This window comes from Tiliqua scincoides, chromosome 16, assembly GCF_035046505.1.
Source record: "Tiliqua scincoides isolate rTilSci1 chromosome 16, rTilSci1.hap2, whole genome shotgun sequence".
In the NCBI taxonomy this organism is placed as follows: domain Eukaryota; kingdom Metazoa; phylum Chordata; class Lepidosauria; order Squamata; family Scincidae; genus Tiliqua; species Tiliqua scincoides.
In genome coordinates, this window is record NC_089836.1 from 627,939 (window position 1) to 642,877 (window position 14,939).

The 14,939-nt window shown below is 51.1% G+C and overlaps 1 protein-coding gene and 1 long non-coding RNA gene across 2 annotated transcripts in view; both read left to right on the plus strand.

Moving 5' to 3' along the window:
* The window catches only part of NOTCH1 (notch receptor 1), a 787,535-nt gene that overhangs the window by 64,600 nt on the left and 707,996 nt on the right, over positions 1-14,939 (plus strand). The gene's annotated exons all lie outside the window — the stretch shown is intronic.
* Positions 1,640-14,800, plus strand: LOC136635418 (uncharacterized). The gene is made up of 3 exons (XR_010793390.1): positions 1,640-1,685; positions 11,597-11,641; positions 14,746-14,800. It is a non-coding gene; the product is annotated as an uncharacterized lncRNA (long non-coding RNA).

Here is a 14,939-nt window from a genome sequence, read left to right on the forward strand (position 1 = left end):
CAGAGGCTCATTGGAGACTGGGAGCTCCCTGAGGGCTGCATTGAGAGGCATTGAGGGCCACAAGTGGCCCCAGGGCCGGGCTTTGGGCACCCCTGACTTAGCACATTAGTCTTGGGTGCCAGAAGTCCTGGGGCCAGCCCTGGATATAGACCGGAGTAGGGTCCCTCTGATCATGGCTTTGGGGCACATGGCAGTTCAGTGGTACATGTGGTGAGACCACGTTCAGTTGCCTTTGCTAAAGAGCAGAATGGTTGGTCCCTAATGGTGGTCAGATCCCTGAGACTGTTGATGAGATCCCCCTCTTCTTAGAATTCACCTGGCTAAAAATGATTCCCAAATGTGCTGAAATCCAGAGGCCTTGGAGCGATCCTGTAGCACCTGAGACTGTACCAGTGTGGAGATGTTGTTTTTTTTCCGGGGGGTGGGGGAGGATTCCAAAGGGACTCTCTGAGGGAGGGGCATGCAGTCAGGTGAGGCAGGGCCTCCCTCCGCTGTCCTGCTGTAATGAAAATAGCATCAGGGCCTCATGTGCCTCTATTGTAAATAGTCTCGCATAGAGGGAGAAACTAGAGCTCACAGCAATGTCAGCGTCACCTCCCCGTGATCGTAGATGTGTGCCACCCAGTTCCTTGGTGGTTGTGTGATCCCAGGGGAGGCAGAGTTGTCACTGCCTCCAGCCCAGTTCTCCCTGAGAGACTAGAGCAGTGGCTGATGAGAGCTCAGCGGTTGTGGACTGAACAGTTGTGTTGAAGAACAGCTTTCCACCGGGGGATGCTTGGCCTGCGAGGGCCGTGCTGGGTGACGTGGACCATGTGACGTGGACCCAATTGTCCACGGAAGCTTCCGTGACCATAAAATATGTTTCTCTTTAAAAAGCCACAGGGTGCTTGGTTGTTTTGGCTTGTGACAATCCAAGGCTGTGTCTTTTCTGCAGCCAACAGCTGATAAATTTAGAATTGGGGGGGCAGGCAAGGAAAATAGAAAACTGAGGGATATTTTCATTTGGCATCACCGGTTCAAATTTTCCGGAGGAATAATTTTTTTACACTGTTCTATAATTATGATGTAATTCAATTACAGTAAAAAATGTCAAGACATAACCAGTGTGAACGAGCTACTGGCTTTTTCGGTTGGGAATTAAAATTGTCGCGGTTCTCTTTAAAACCTGCAGTGTGGTGTGAAGGTGTCTGTTGCGATGTGGCGTTGTGTGCATTTGACAAGACTGGCGTCGAGGGCACGGGGCATGGGGGGAGCTTGGGCGTGGGGCCCAGTTGGGTGCAATTTTTCCAAGTGGCTTAAAGCTGACCCTGTTTGGGGGAGTTTGTGAATTGACAAAATGATGACCGTTTCGCAGTGGTCATGTTTATTTGTTGTGTGTTGGGGGGTGGCCTGCTTCATTTTCTCCCTTATCAATGTCCTATTTTTAAGTGTGCGTTTTGCTATTTCAATTGTGTTCTCCGAAAAGCAGAAGAGCGAACCGTTTAATGCCACAAAGCTCTCACGGGCCAACAGAAGTGTTCGTTCTCATGCATTTTGTAGGTCTGCCCTGCGCATTTGTGCGTTGTGTTCCTTTGTAACCAAAAGTTTTACTTTTTTCCTTCTCCTTCCCCCCCCCTTCCTCCTCTCCTCAGGGCTTTCCTGGAGATTTTGGGGAACGAGGACCTCCAGGGATCGATGGCAACCCGGTAAGTTGGCAACGGTCTCTTCCGATTTCACGCCTCTCTCCGGGAGGACGCCTGTCTGTCTGTCACGCTGGCCGCTGGGAAGTGGCCTCTGCTCTCCCTCTGTTTTAAGTTCCCTCTTGAATCGGTTCCCATCTTTCGTACAAAGTGCTAAATGCTTCAGTCAAACATCTAACAAGCCAGGGGTCGGCGCGGAGTCACTCACGTCCCTTCTTCTCGCGGTCACTTCTCTGTCCCTCTGTTGTCTGGCCTTGCTTGCTGGGGAAACAAAGACTCTAAATGAAAGGAAACAGAGTGTGACACCCCGCCCCCATATCCGTGGGTCCGGCATGGATCCTGGTTTGCTCGTCAAAACGGTAGTGGCTGGGATTCCCGTATCCATGGAGGGTTCTGGAACCTTTTAATCCTCATGGATTAAAAAGCCCAACTGCAGTCACCTGTGTTTTAAAAGGTAGAGCTGCTTGCCATTTGAAGACTCCCCCCTCCCCACTCCTGTTCGGCTTGTGGAAGTGACTTCGAAAGGAGAAGCTGAGCTATTCTGTGGCTACCACAATGATGGTCAGTCTTTTAGCAAATCAACAACTGGCGGAGTGAAAAAAAAAACAACAACAGAAGAGAGGCAACTCTTCCTGCTGCCTCCCCAGAGCTTGCTGATGCAGGCGCCCTGCTATTTTTTGATTGGCTAGCCAGCTGCCCTGCTTTTTTTAAATTGGAAGACACCCATGATTCCAGCCTAACCTGATGCTGGTATCAGTCGTGGACAGCCGTCGGGTACGTCCGGTGTCATGACCTGCTGTCCATGGGAGGGGATGCTGATGGGTTCGTCTTTGAAGGGGCCAGAGGGCTCTTGGTCATTTTGTCTTTGGAATTGTGGATTTCATCCTGCGAGGACAGGAGAGTGCCCAGTGCCACACATTTCCAACCTGGCCCAGTGAGCGGAGCTCTCATGCAGCCCACCCGCCTGTGTGTCCCATTGGGCCAAAATTGTCTCCCCAGAAACAGTTGGCGGTCTACCCAGAGCGGTTTACTTTCACGTGCTGCACTTTGCAAGGGTGCCATCAACCCAGCCTGGCTGCCATTTACGTGAAAGTAAACCGCTCTGGGTAGACCGCCAACTGTTTCTGGGGAGACAATTTTGGCCCAATGGGACACACAGGCGGGTGGGCTGCATGAGAGCTCCGCTCACTGGGCCAGCCTCTGTATATACATCCCTTTGTGTCACGGACCCTGGTTCTGAATCTAGGGGCTTTGCAGGTCAGATGTCAGCGCTAGCACCCAGTGACGTAGCTAATGAAGGGCCAAGGGGTTAATTGCCTTGAGTACCTCGCCTTGAGGGGGTGTCAATGGGGTGCCTTTCAGAGGTCTTCTGAGGCCCAGGGAGCCCTCATGCAGCCTCCCTGGGCTTCAGAAGGCCTTGTAGAGGCCTTAGGAAGACACTTCTGGTTTTTAGGGTGTACGGGAGGCCCTGGGTGCAAGATGCTTTAGCTAAGCAACTGCCACTGTTGGGGTTGTGTTTGACGCCTGCCCTTGGCCCCCTCCCTCCTGCCCTGGACAGAGTTTGGCTCAGCCAATCTTCTGCTATCAACTGCCATTTCCCCCCCTCCCCAATATCCCACATTGGGGTGCTGGATTGGAACATGGCTGCTGCAGAAGGCGAAGGGTTTGTTGTCACCCTCCAAGGACAACCCTCCACCAATCTTAAGAGAGGAGGGGGTTGTCTTCAAAGTCAAGGCAGGCCCTGGCACGGTGTGCCACCCAATTCTGGATGTAGCCCTTCTGCCTGGCAAAGGGGTCACATGCGCCAACCACATCCAAAGACATTCTGGTGACGTTCCTTGGTCGGGGTTCTTACAAGCTCTGCTTCCTCAGGATGTTTGGGTCGTCTGACTACAATGAGCTTTGTTTTTATGCTGGCTGGCTGGGACCACTGCGTGTCTCATGCGACTGCAATGTTGTGCTGGAACAACACACTTTACATGATGGATGCCCGCTTTGGTGTAGGAGAATCCCCTTATATGAGCCTATGTTGCTTGACACCTCTGCTCATGTTCCCTTCTGCCAACTGCGCTGCCTTTTAGCAAATCAACAACTGACGGAGTGAAAAAAAAGAGCGGTGAGCCAGGAACCCTGGCATTGTCAATTTGCTTTAACCTTCAGGCCAAGCCCCTGAAATCTGAGGAGCTGGGCTCAGAACGAATTTGCCCCATCTAATCCTCTAATCAGCTGTTAATAATAGTTATGTACAGTATTTCTTGCCAAGTTCACGCTGTATAATCCTTACAAGCAGCCTGTTAGCACAAATTGGGACTTTTTATTCCCATTTCACAGCTGAGGAAGACTGAGGCCGGGAGGGCATGGCTTTGCCTAAGGCCACGGAGGCATTTCCCGGCAGGCGCAAGATCTGCACAAGGGAAACTTCTGATCCACAGCTCGGTTTCTTGGCTGCTGTGCCAGCACTAAACAATTCAGGTGTCCCTGGTATTCACGGATCTGGTATCCGCAGATTCAGTTATCTGCGGTTTTCTGTCCTGCCGTCCCCCACACACATTACCTTCCATTTTTGTCATTAGCAAGCTTGTTTCTTGCTCTTACAGTACAGGTGCTAGATCAGGAGAACCCCAAGCAGCTAGGCAACCAATAAACTGCATCTCTTGGTGCTTTAAAGAGCAAGGCTCCCTGCTTTATTTATAGGTTTGTTTGTTGTTTTTTTTAAACAGAAGAGAGGCAACTCTTCCTGCTGCCTCCCCAGAGCTTGCTGATGCAGGCGCCCTGCTGTTTTTTGATTGGCTAGCCAGCTGCCCTGCTTTTTTTAAATTGGAAGACACCCATGATTCCAGCCTAACCGGTTGGAGGCAAGTCTCCTTGCTGCCTCCCCAGCAACACAAGCTGACTGACAACACAAGCACTGTCTTTTTTATTATTGGGCAAACAGAGTTCACACTCCCTGCTGGCTTTTGTTGCAAAGGCGTCCCTGCCTGTTTTCTCCCTTGCTTGTTTTCTCCCACAGTAGCACATTCAAGCTTGTTGGCAACTCTCCGGGTACCCTCTGTGTTTGTGTGTGTGTGTGTGTATTGATTTAATGGATGGAGCAGAAAGGAGAAAAGGCAAAAGGGGCTTTTTCTTTTTAAACTTTTGGGGTCCTACAATAGGGTCATTGAACTGCTCATGCATTTAGCTCATGCGTGCCCTTCGGGGAGAAAGGCGAAGTATAAACCAAATAAAAATAAAAATTTATTTCTTTATTTAAGCCAGGCTTGCCTGCCCAGATTGCGCTGTCTCCTTAAACACGTTCCAGGCTGAGTTACTTGACATTCTTTCAGCTGGAGTTAGAACCTGGGATTTTGGCATGCAAAACATGCCCCCTCTATCACTCTACCACCTTCCCCCCCTCCTTCCCAAGCCTTGCAGGGAGATGTCGACATGGAGGGGTGTTCACACAAGCGACTAGAGGGGGTTCAGCCCCACAAGAGAGGCACATGTGGAAACCGGTTCTTGAACTCTGCAATTTTGGTGGAATCAAACTTTTTGGGGTAATTATCGTGCCGGACACTGCTTGAGGATGGAGCAAGCAGCTGCCCCGTGTAGCCAACTGCTGGATGTAGAAATGAGACTGTGGACTGACCCAGGCGACTGCCCTAGGCGACTGCCCTTACTGGACAGGAAGGGGGGGGGGGTCTCAGAGCTTCCTGTCTTGGCTGGACTTGTGCCGGAGTCACAGGGCCTCCTTGTCTCTGGGACTTATCTAGGACTCCTGGCTCAGAGGCCTGGCGTGTTCCTGGCCGAGGGTTGCCAACTCTCTGGCTGAAGCGATTCCTGGAGCTATTTTCTTTTCCCAATGTGATGTAATACTGAAAATTCCTGTTCAGACTTCCAGGACTATTTTCTGTCATCACCTGGAAGGCAAATGCCCGTTTTTGGAGACTTGACACTCTTTGGAGGTGCTGGAAACCTATCGGGACTTCCGGCTCGCGTCCCCGTCTTGGCTCCGGACTCTTGCGTCCTGGTTCCAACCTTTGACCTCTCACAGCTGCTCAGCCCCAGCATAGCATTTGCCTCTCTTGTTCACGGTCTCCAGAAAGTTGGTCGGTCTGTTGCCCGTTGCCTTCTGCCAAGTCAGTTTTGAAATGCCACCTTTGATAAAAACTGGATCCTGGTCCGAAAACTGGATTCAGATTGACAGAGTGCTTTCCTACCCCTCTGCAACCCCTTAATTCCCCATTTGGGGTTCATCTTCTTCATATTTTCCTTCTCTTTTTCTTTTTTGCCACTCGCCCAGCTGTTCTTTCTGGTGGTTTGCACGGCTCAAGAGCATGATTGCTTTGGAAAGCCACTCCGCGCATAGCCAATAGCTCTAATTATAGCTGCTGGTGTGAAAATAAAAGGGCTGAGTTCCACTCAGTGGCTTGGGTTGCAGCCCCGGAAGGCCAGAAGTGGCCACTTTAGCCTGCCCACAGTCCACGTAACCGAGGCAGGCCCCAAGTGACCTTAAGATGGTTTCCTTGCGTCCCCAGTGCAGTCCCTCACCAGATTGGTTTTTACAAGATTTTGTCAGTGGTTATGCACCAGCCGCCTCTATCTCTGGTGAGGTCAAGCCAGACAGAACCATGGCATAGTGGAAATGGAAAAGGTGCAAAAGAGAGCGACTAAGATGATTACGGGGCTGGGGCACCTTCCTTATGAGGAAAGGCTACGGCATTTGGGCCTCTTCAGCCTAGAAAAGAGACGCCTGAGGGGGGACATGACTGAAGCGTACAAAATTATGCATGGGATGGATAGGGAGATGCTCTTTACACTCTCACATAACACCAGAACCAGGGGACATCCACTAAAATGGAGTGTTGGGAGAGTTAGAACAGACAAGAGAAAATATTTCTTTACTCAGCGCGTGGTTGGTCTGCGGAACTCCTTGCCACAGGATGTGGTGACGGCGTCTAGCCTGGACGCCTTTAAAAGGGGATTGGACAAGTTTCTGGAGGAAAAATCCATTACGGGGTTACAAGCCATGATGTGTATGCGCAACCTCCTGATTTTAGAAATGGGCTATGTCAGAATGCCAGATGCAAGGGAGGGCACCAGGATGAGGTCTCTTGTGATCTGGTGTGCTCCCTGGGGCATTTGGTGGGCCGCTGTGAGATACAGGAAGCTGGACTAGATGGGCCTATGGCCTGATCCAGTGGGGCTGTTCTTATGTTTTTATGTTCTTATGGCATGTGGTCCCCATAATAAAGGGGGCCAAGGACCGCCTCTCATACTGGGATGCATTGCTTCCTTCCAAGGTGGGCAAAAGGTGCATCCTTCCTTCCAAGGTGTTTCCTTCCATTGCTTCCTTCCAAGGTGGGCAAAACCTCAGACCAGCAGCCAAATGTTCCCTGCAGATCACTGTTTTCCAGTGGTTAATTCTGGAACAAAAGCTCAGCTCACCAGCAGCTGTGACAGGCTCAGCCTCATGTGCTGGTGTGGCCCTTTGGCCCTCCTGTAGCATCTGAAAAGTGCACTCAGGCACCCTTGAGGAACGGCAGAGGAATGTGGGCACAGAGATGTCCTGTCCACTGAGGGCCTCAGAGAACCTCCAGCCATAAATTTAAATATCCAGTATACGTGGTGGGTCCTGGAATGGATCCCCCGTGGATCTTGTGAGGTCTCGTGGAGATCCGTGACGATGGCACCCAAATCTTGCAAGTTCCAAGATGGCATCTTGGATCCAGTGAGATTTCATATGATCCAAGATGGAAGTGCTCAACTGGGCCGGTAGGGGGGGTCCACTGTGGACTTCCTGTGGTGCCCCTGTGAGTGTACCGTGGTTCCACGGTGCACAATTAGGAAACCACTACGCTAGTTGGCCTTGCAAACAGGCTCAAGAATGTGAGGTAGCATCACTCAGCTGCTCCACAGGTATTTTCTTGATTTTTTTAAATTGTGTCTTGCCCTGATCTTGTGATTCGGGGTGGCTGGCAGAGTCTAAACAAACCACGATTAAGGTAAAGTATCACCACCATCCCTCGCAACAAGAGAGGGCAGCAAAATACAAACAAGACAACGCCAGCGGGCAGTGTCGGAGCCGATCTGCAAAGAACTGCGGAGAAAGATTGGGCTTTACCCAGCGTCAGAGAACTGGCAGCGAAGGGGGTGGCTGGAACTCCTGAGGCAGGGAGTTCCACAGGCACCATTCACCAAAGTCTTCCAGACAATCGGGAATGTCTCCAGTGTTAAGTGACCAGTCGCTTGTATCCCAAGGTCCTATCCTTGTGTTTGTCACGTTCTCGAGGTTTCCTTAGCTTTGCTCTAAAAGGTTTAATCCGGCAAGGATCTCGTAGGTCATGTTTTGGAAGTTCTGTGCCTGGGCTGTGGGAGAGACCGGCCCCCTGAGCTGCCCAGCCCAAAGGCCTTAATCCTTTTCTGCATGGCACTTAGCGCGCAGACTGGAAACAGGCGGCCGCGACTCATTTGAAGGAGGAGAAATTTGGCAAGGCCCAGACCACGAAGCCTCAGATGGACGGCATTCCAGCCAAATTCGTGGAACAGCGTTTGAATTTGCTGGGAGGAATGTGAACCAAAACCACAGCCGGGGGTCCAGGGTTTTGGTCCTTTCCCCCCTCCCCTTCTAGAAATGAGTGTGCACTCTGGGCTCTTAGTTCTTTCTTCCTCTGCCGCTGGATGTGGGTGGTTTCATGCTCTCTGTGTTCCCACATCTTGTGGGACCTCACGTGGGTCTCTCCCTCTTCAGTTAGCTTTGCCTGCGCCGCATATCAGAAAAAAATGTCCACGTGGCTCTGTTTCCTACCCCTCCAGTTGAGGAGAGTCTCCAGGTTTTGCGTGGCGCAACCTCCCACAGGCCGAATGACCTTTCTCACATAGCACAGGACTATCTGTGGCGATAGGCGAACCTCCAGGTTCAGCTGAATTTGGGATGCTGGAGAGGGCAAGTGGGCAAAGGGGCTGTAACTGTGGTTGGCAACTTTCAGTCTGGAAAGACTATGGTATAAGCCTACCGCACCCGGTATTCCCAGGCGGTCTCCCATCCAAGTACTAACCAGGCCTGATCCTGCTTAGCTTCCGAGATCATGGTATAAGCCTACAGCCCCCGGTATTCCCAGGCGGTCTCCCATCCAAGTACTAACCAGGCCTGACCCTGCTTAGCTTCCGAGATCATGGTAGACGCCTACAGCACCTGGTATTCCCAGGTGGTCTCCCATCCAAGTACTAACCAGGCCTGATCCTGCTTAGCTTCCGAGATCATGGTATAAGCCTACAGCCCCCGGTATTCCCAGGCGGTCTCCCATCCAAGTACTAACCAGGCCTGACCCTGCTTAGCTTCCGAGATCATGGTATAAGCCTACAGCACCCGGTATTCCCAGGCAGTCTCCCATCCAAGTACTAACCAGGCCTGACCCTGCTTAGCTTCTGAGATCAGCCAAGATCAGGCATGTGTAGGGCCCCTGGCCTAGGCGGCTGTAACTGTGGAGCCCTGCTTTCCTACCCCAGTAGCCTCCTTTTTCTGTGACAATGACGGTGGTCTAGAGATCTTGGGAAGGGCTGGGAACGACCCTGACCTGAACCCCTGGAGAGGTGCTGCCGGTCAGTGCCTGGAACTCTGGAGCGCTGCTGCCAGTCAGGGCAGGTGATACCAAACAGACTTGCTAAGAATATAAGACAGTTCCCTATACGGTAGGCCCTCCTTATCCATGAACTCTGCGTCAGCAGATTTGAAGATCTGCGGATACTGAGCTTGCAGCTGGAGCGCCTCAGGCCTAGATGTGGTCCTTCTGAGATGCAGAAGGACTTGTGCCTCCTCCTTGCACCTCAGAAGACCTCCCAGATGCTTCTGAAAGGCACTGCCATTTTGCCACTGTGTCCCTCCGCCAATTTGGTTATCCGTGAGATACAGTATCCATATTTGGCATGGGTGACACTAGGTTTTGCGTCAGCTGGTGTGGAAGGCCAGCACGACGCCCCCCGTGATGGACCTCCTCCCATGCAGTTGGTGGGGCAATGACCCGGGTGGTGGGTGTGGTGAAGTACCATTGCCCCGCCCCCACTGTTTTTTGGGGGGGCGATAACTTTTGATAGATTAGAGATATTTCAACGCTATTTTTGTCATTGCATTCTGTATGAAAGTACGCATCAAATGATATATAACATGATGGCATTATTTGAAAGTACCAAGGTTTTAAAAATTTTGGCCAGTAGTGGTGTCACCCCCCTTGTGCGAGTCACCCAGTGCGCCCCGCACCCCCTTAGCAACACCACTAGGTATTATTGGCTCCATTTTGCAGATAGGGAAGACTGAGGCAGACATGCTTTGCCTAGGTTCGAGGCAGAGGCGAGATTAGAACCTGGGATGCCCTAAATCTCAGCTTGGTCTCTGATGAGTCATTACGTGTCTGGGTCACAGGGACGGATGTTGAAAAATAGGGACCAGTCCTGGTCTTAGGAGATGTGGGGCCCAATTGCAAACATGTTTTGCAGGGCCCCAGGTTCACAGCCAAGGTCTTAGAGAGCGTTTATGACCGACTTGATATCTCTGTGGTAGAATGGAAGACCGTCAAACTGTGCGCTTAAAAAGTGTGTGTGAATTAATGGGGTGGACAGAGTAGATAGAGAGATGCTCTTTACACTCTCACATAACACCAGAACCAGGGGACATCCACTAAATTTGAATGTTGGGAGACTAGAAAATATGTCTTTACTCAGTGTGTGGTCGGTCTGTGGAACCCCGTGCCACAGGAAGTGGTGATGGCGTCTGGCCTGGACGCCTTTAAAAGGGGATTGGACAAGTTTCTGGAGGAAAAATCCATTATGGGGTACAAGCCATGATGCGTATGAGCAACCTCCTGATTTTAGAAATGGGCTATGTCAGAATGCCAGATGCAAGGGAGGGCACCAGGATGAGGTCTCTTGTGATCTGGTGTGCTCCCTGGGGCATTTGGTGGGCCGCTGTGAGATACAGGAAGCTGGACTAGATGGGCCTATGGCCTGATCCAGTGGGGCTGTTCTTATGTTCAGCTGACAAGGGAGGGCACCAGGATGCAGGTCTCTTGTTACCTTGTGTGCTCCCTGGGGCATTTGGTGGGCCGCTGTGAGATACAGGAAGCTGGACTAGATGGGCCTATGGCCTGATCCAGTGGGGCTGTTCTTATGTTCAGTTGACAAGGGAGGGCACCAGGATGAGGTCTCTTGTTATCTGGTGTGCTCCCTGGGGCATTTGGTGGGGCCGCTGTGAGATACAGGAAGCTGGACTAGATGGGCCTATGGCCTGATCCAGTGGGGCTGTTCTTACGTTCTTATGGCCGGTGTGGATCTAAGCAGATTTGAATGTAAAAGTGCACCCCTGTAAGCCCGCAAGTAGAGGACCTTAGAAAAGTCAAGAGTTATAAAAACACTTTCTTTAGCGACTGTGGCGTAAAAATAATAAATGAATAAAAAAGAAATGAATAAATGAACAAATAAATGAATAAAAAAATATTCATTTACTTTATTATTTTTATCCAAGTGCAGGGGGAGCCCTTCGGCACGGGGTCCAATTTGGAGCCATTGGACCGTTAACTGAAAGCCGGCACTAATAGGGACCGTCCTAGATAAGGAGGGACAATCACTGCAATGGCTTTGTGACTTTTCTGCTGGACAAAATGCTTCCTTTCTTCCTCTGCTCCTCCTCCTCCTCCCTGCGAGCTGCACACTGAAATCCTTCTTCTCTCCTGTCCCGGTCCTGGAAGGGGAAGACGGTCTCCTTCTCGCTCTGAACTGCAGGAGAAGAACAAGAAGCCTTCTGTCTGGCCCTCCTTCCGTAACAAGCTCCCCCGAAGATGGAAGTGGGAGATTGCCCGGCCCCCTTCCCCTCCAAGCCCGCACAACAGTGAGCTTCCTTTTGGTCGACAGCAGAGCTCGTAACTGTGTTGATCTTTCTTTCCTTTTAGGGAGACGTGGGAGCCCTGGGCCCTCCTGGAGTTCACGGGCTCATTGTAAGTACAGGAGAGGACGGCAGGGTTGTTATGCGCCGGGGGGCTGGGGGCTGGAGGCTGTTAACCTTTGCCAAGGCACCGGTGAAGTCTACGCAGGAACTTGGGTCTGGACCGGTTTGTCACATTTCAGCCGGGGTTGTGCCAGGAAAACAGAGTCTGCAAGTCTCTATGTTTCGGAATGGCCGAAACAGCCATGCAAGAGTTTCGGTTTGGGGCAGTGGGTAGCAGGCAAGCGGGCTGCAAAGGGTAGGGGTCTCTGCTGAGACCGGAGCTCATCCATTCTCTGCAACAAGGGTAATTTGCTGAGCGGTCTGTACAGGACCACCCGACTGCAAGCAGAGGCTTCGTTCTGGATTTGGAGCATGGAGCCCCAGTTTCACATCTGTCCTTGGCCTTGAAGCTCACTTGGTGACGTGGGGCCAGCCGCTCAATTTCTCTCATCCTAGTCTACCTTTCAGGGCTGTTGTGAAGATGAAGGAAGGGACAGGTTCACATTGCCACTCCACTGTGGAGCTTATTAAACAGCTTTATTTTTTCACATTTTTGTACCACCCTTCTCCAGGGAGCTCAGGGTTGGTGTTTCTCCCCTCCTTTTATCTTCATAACAACGCTGTGTGGTAAGGGAGGCTGAGAGATGATGACTGACCCAAGGAGACCCAGGGTGCTTTGTGGCTGAACAAGGATTTGAACCTGGATCTTGTCGGTCTAACTCCAGAACTGTGACACCGTCCTGGCTCTCAGACTGTCCCACACTGACTTTGGAGTGTTGGGAGAGTTAGAACAGACAGAAGAAAATATTTCTTTACTCAGCGTGTGGTTGGTCTGTGGAACCCCTTGCCACAGGATGTGGTGACAGCATCTGGCCTGGACACCTTTAAAAGCGGATTGGACAAGTTTCTGGAGGAAAAATCCATTACGGGTTACAAGCCGTGATGCGTATGTGCAACCTCCTGATTTTAGAAATGGGCTATGTCAGAATGCCAGATGCAAGGGAGGGCACCAGGATGAGGTCTCTTGTTATCTGGTGTGCTCCCTGGGGCATTTGATGGGCCGCTGTGAGATACAGGAAGCTGGACTAGATGGGCCTGTGGCCTGATCCAGTGGGGCTGTTCTTATGTTCTTATGATCAGTCCCTTGGTTTCTTTCAGCCTAATCTACCTCCCAGGAATAAGACAATCCAACAAGGAACCAGATAGGTTCCCCTTGGGAGAATCTGCAAGATACGTACATACATACATGGACCATTCCTTCCACCCATAAAGTTAACATGTCAGTGTTATAACTTAATTTTCTTCCTGATGTGCTTGCTTTTTCACTATTACACATGCATGCACACCCACAAGAGTGAATATATTTCACATACAGTTCACATTTCCATGTGAACACCTGAAATTGTGGGCCCCTGAAGTTGAACAACCCAGACCCGGGTCATTGAAGAGCTCTGCTGGGTCAGGCCAAAGGCCCATCTAGAGCAGTAGTATCCATTCCACTACCTCATCAAGTGGCATGCTTTAGACCGGGTCTCAAGGCTCCCATCCACCCATTCCACAGACCTAAGGTTGGCAAACTGAGGCAAGAGAAGTTTAGACTGCAGATGGTGGAGTTGTGTTTGTGAAGGTTTCCCCTAGTGAATCTGCACACCAGTCCCTCTCGCGTTGCAGGTAGTCAACGAGCCCATCGGAGGAAAGATTTAGCACCACTTAAGTGGTTTGCTTAAGGCAGGGCGTGTTTTTGCATGGAGGGGGGTTCAAGAATATGTCCCCCCCCCCAGTCTGAAGTGGAACAGCTCAAAATTCTGCCATCTTGGCCGCCCACCTCCCTCTGCATTGTGGGTGCATAATCTGTCAGCATCTGTGATAAATTTCTCTGGCTATGTATCCTTGATAGCCACAGATAGACCTCCCCTCCCTGAGGCATAGGGAAACCCGTCGTGGCACCCCTTGACTTGAATGCCTCTGGATACCTCCTCTTGATTCTGGGTATCCAGAGGACCAAGGGGGCCTGGTGATTTCCCTTCTGGCTCTCGGTTTTGCGTGTCCACAGCCAGCACGACCCATGAGAGGTAATCAGAGCTGCCGCCATTCATGGCCAGCTGAATGAAGCAAAGCCTTTCTTGCAAGAAGTCCTCTGACTGGGGCATGAAAAAGGGATCTGTTCTCGGGCAGCCGCAGCTCTGACGCTGATGGGGTGCCTGCAGCCTGAAACATTTGCCCAAAGCAGAAGCTCCTTGCTTGTTTACACAGTGTGTTGCTGGCTTCCTTCCCTGGACGAAGAGAAGAAGGACCATTCTTGATTGTGGGCTTTTAAATTCTGGTCCAAATCCTAGATTTGTGCCCGCACTTATAGGAAGGGCTGCATCTCGGTGGGGGGGGGGGGGAGAGCTGAGCATGCCTTTTGCAGACTGCAAAAGGGTGCTCAGTTAATAATGGTTGGCAACCTTCAGTCTTGAAAGACTACGGTATAAGCCTACAGCACCCGGTATTCCAGGGCGGTCTCCTATCCAAGTACTAACCAGGCCTGACCCTGCTTAGCTTCCGAGATCATGGTATAAGCCTACAGCACCCGGTATTCCCAGGCGGTCTCCCATCCAAGTACTAACGAGGCCTGACCCTGCTTAGCTTCCGAGATCATGGTATAAGCCTACAGCACCCGGTATTCCCAGGCGGTCTCCCATCCAAGTACTAACCAGGCCTGACCCTGCTTAGCTTCCGAGATCATGGTATAAGCCTACAGCACCCGGTATTCCCAGGCGGTCTCCCATCCAAGCTGGGAGACCCTCTAAGATGTAGGCTTGTTGTCTGCGGATGCTCAGAGCCCACTGTACTTCCTTGTGACTTGGGAAAATCATGTCATGTGGAATACAATGGGGATTATCCAAGGCATTTATCGCACGTGAAATGGATTCAACCAACACTGCAGTTTGATTTGGGTGAACTGGGAGTAGTTGTTATTTTTTCAGAATAAGTTTCTAGTCCTCTGGACTGTGGGAATTTTCCAACTGATGGCTATGCAGTTGAGGTCTGTTGGTGCAGTTAACAAGTTTTCCCAGGGCTTGTTCAGCTGTGCCCCTCACAAAACTTGACTTGTTCTGTCTCTCGTACCAGGGTGACATGGGTGCTGTCGGACCACTCGGTTTCCCCGGACCCAAAGGACTGAAGGTGAGTGGCTGCCGCTGTGGAAGGACTATAGTTTCAGGAGTGCAGAAGATCTGCTGGAAGTTCTTTCTTGTACAGAGAAGCGTTCTATCGCCTGAGCTGGAAATGATGGTTTATCACCCATCTTTTAATTTGTAAAATGT